The following is a 3,460-nucleotide window of genomic DNA, read 5'->3' as shown; positions in this document are numbered from 1 at the left end:
TGGGCTATTCTGGTCCATTAGGCGATACACAGAGACGGAAGGGTTTTCTGCTTGATCAGTGGCGCTTCCTTATGCACGTCATGATAGTTTGCATGTTAGGAAGGAAGGCGGGCACTGACGGTATGGGTGTGACCATGCAGTCCGCAATGACTGCACTGACTTACAATAAACGCTATAGTTTTAGTCAGATGGTCTTTTACGAGATTGACAGACAGAGAAGGGCGATGGCTCGGGAGCGGTTCATTATGTACCCACGTTTCATCCCGATGATATTGAACCATGTGGCTCCGAATCTACCTCAGAGACGACCTATAAGATACATGGAATCTGTGAGCAAACGTATCTTTGCTCAATGCCGCACTTCGAGTGCGAGTAGCAACCCTGAACGTCGTCCAAGGCATACTCCACTGTTTGGGTTTTTAATCAACCCAGAGTATGTTCCTGCTGGTGGGGACGAGTTCAGAGATCCTCAACCGCGACAGGCAAGAGCAACTCAAGCTGCACCTGCTGTGCCTGTTGTGTCGGCTGCAGAGGATATAGATCTTGATGCTGTCTTTGGAGGTCAAGGTTATTTCGATATGGATCAAGTTGTTACACATGAAGAGGTGCAGGTCACTGCTGCACAGGGTTCTGGTGTGAGTGTTACTAGAGCAGCTACGTCGATGGCTGACTCAGATTTGGATGAGATCATGGATGAGGGGAGACGGTTGATGGTGTCTCGAGAGAGAACTTTTGGGAAGAGAAAGAGAACGGAGGATGATGATGAGTCAGAAGAGGAAGAAGATATACATAAGCTGATAAGACGATCAAGACGGGAAAGGACAGGTGCTGGCATGGGAGCTGGAGAGACTTCAAGGATGGTACGTTTCGCTCCGGCTGCACTGTCTGGTATGTCTATCGTTCCTACTTCTGTACATGTTTCAAGTACAAGCGCTGCGGATGTTCCCGTGGTGGCTACATCATCTGCTGGCATTCCATCTACCACTACCATCCAGACGTCGACTCCGGAGATCGTGTCTCTACCACCTCCAACGTTTACTCAGTCGGTGTTAGCTGCACGATTTGTAGAGTCAACGGTCGTCACTACTGCAGGGTTATCAGGTATGGTACCACCTGCAGTTACGCCTGCTTCTGATGTCTCGCCTACGCCTATGTCAGACTCAGAGAGAATAGCTTCACTAGAGCGGATCGTGGCAGAGCAATCGAAGACTATTCAACGCCTAGTGGAAGCAAATCAACTACAGTCATCCCTCCTGGTTGAGCATGGGAAAATTATAGATGCCTTGAAGGAGTTCTTGGCATCTCAGGGGGAGATAAGCTGTAAGGGCGACGAGCTCAGGACGAAAAGAAGAAATGACCGAGACGATGATCCCAATGCATCGAAAGATGCAGGTGGTGAGCTGCCAAGAACTTCTCAAGCTCTTGGTACTTCCACAGCTGAGGGGGAGTCTGCCGACGCGGCTGGTGGTTCTGGTGGTGATGATGTGGTGTTGGTTGATGATGACGTGATTGATGCGTTGAAGGAACTTGACGATGATATGTTCAGCGATGATGTGTTGTTTGATGAAGATGTGCTGCCGAGTGATGTGATTGAGAAGATCGGTGAGCAGATTGAGATTGAGGAAAATGAGATTGAGGAAGGAGAGATAGTAGAGGAAAACGTCGAACATGACATTCCAGAGGTTGAGAAGGCCGATATGGGTGATCAGACGGCAGTTGAAGATACTGAATGGGAAGAGCAGCCGAGGTGGAAGGAAGGATATGCTCAATGGTTCGTCAAAACGAAGAAACCGGCAGTCCCTACCATGTTCAAAAAGAGTTACAATATTAAGGGCTATGCTGAAGCAAAGAAAGGGATTATATGCTGGATTTATGATGAGCAGTTGCGGCTCTTCGTGATTAAACGATATGATGGAATTCAGTACCTTAGGAGAATGTTGAGATCGTTAAACATACTGCCTGAATGTGAGGTTAAAGACTTAGCCAGATTGGGGTTGATCAATCGAAGTGATGATAATATGGCTAGAGTCATCGGGAAAATCGTATGGAAAGAGAGCATAAAGGAAAAGAAGTTTGAGCTGTTGAAACCACAGAAAGGGAAACTTGTTGAAGACAAGGATAGAGGTTTGAGAGCTGATGGAAAGCCTTGAATGGTTATGAAGTATAAACCAATCCGGTGCCTTAAAGAAGTACCGATGAAGCTTATGCCCAAGGATGTGCTCAAAGACCTAAAGTGGTGGTTCGTTGATTGTGAGACAGCGGAGGCAGTGATGGAAGATGAGGATGAACAAGAGATTCTTAGAGTTTACGATCCGATGCATCTTGTTAACTTATCGCAAGCTGATCTGAAGGTGCTTAACGAGAAAAAAGATCTTTTATATTCCAGCTTGGAAGGATGAAGCAAGAAAGTATCAACGAGTTGTGTCGGTGTGTGTTAGAGAAGGAGTGCACGCGTGAAGATACAGGATTACGAGACAAGAGCTGAAAGATCAAGATATGAAGCTACTGCCAAGGGGGAGTCTGTTGGTGCATAAATGTCAGTAGTTCATATATCTAATGTCTGTAATCGAGTCTGTAATATTGTTTATGTATTTGTTTGTTTAAAGCGAAGTTGTTGACAAGTTCGCCTAGGCGAACTTGTTGAACAAGCGAAGTTATGGACAACTTCGCTTGAGGCGAAGTTGTCGTGTATTTATATAGGTTACGGATTATGGTTTTGTAAGTGGTTAATTTACGTGTAATTCAGTGAGTCAAGTGACGTGAGGTCGAGAGTCTGTAAGTTTCACGTGTTGAGTTATTAATATAACGTGAGTTTGTTCGTATCGTATTCGTGTGTTCGTGTATTTGTGTTCTACGTCCGTAACGATCTACACAGGGATTCCGCACCTGTGTATATCGGGATATCTCGTGTGATCCGTCCAGGGAACCTACAATGGACAAGTGAGTTATTATGGTCCGGAACATAATAACGGACTTGTCTGCACGAGGGAATTCAGGGGAAGTCACGGGGGACTTTAATAGGTAAAATTGGCAACATATGTGCAAATATATGATAATATTGTTATGTGGTCAAGTTGTATAAGTAAGTGTATATTAATTTGATTATGGTTTACACTATGGAAAGAACTATATGTTTAATTAACTTGTGTGCAGGTAAGAATGTCGAGAACTCATAGTTTGTCGGTGGAGGAGGACCCGGAGGAAGTCAGCTCCGGGAACTCTGGGAGTCTACGCATATCATCCAGCTCTGAGCCTAGCGAGGCTAGTCGTAGGAGCTCTAGCCAGTTCTCCCCAGTCATGATTGTCAGATCCCCCACCCCACCCGCACCACAGGCCACCCCTATCCCTCCCGGATTCGGACCCCGCCTCACGGCGCGGATCAGTGTCCCGCACGTCCCACCTACATCTCCCCCACCCAAACCTTCTACCCGTCGGGGCGAGTCCTCTCGCTCCCAGCCCG

The sequence above is a fragment of the Bidens hawaiensis genome, unplaced genomic scaffold (assembly GCF_021521415.1).
Source record: "Bidens hawaiensis isolate Kalapana, Puna unplaced genomic scaffold, B.hawaiensis_p1.1 tig00020445_1, whole genome shotgun sequence".
NCBI lineage: Eukaryota > Viridiplantae > Streptophyta > Magnoliopsida > Asterales > Asteraceae > Bidens > Bidens hawaiensis.
This window is presented reverse-complemented; position numbering follows the sequence as displayed.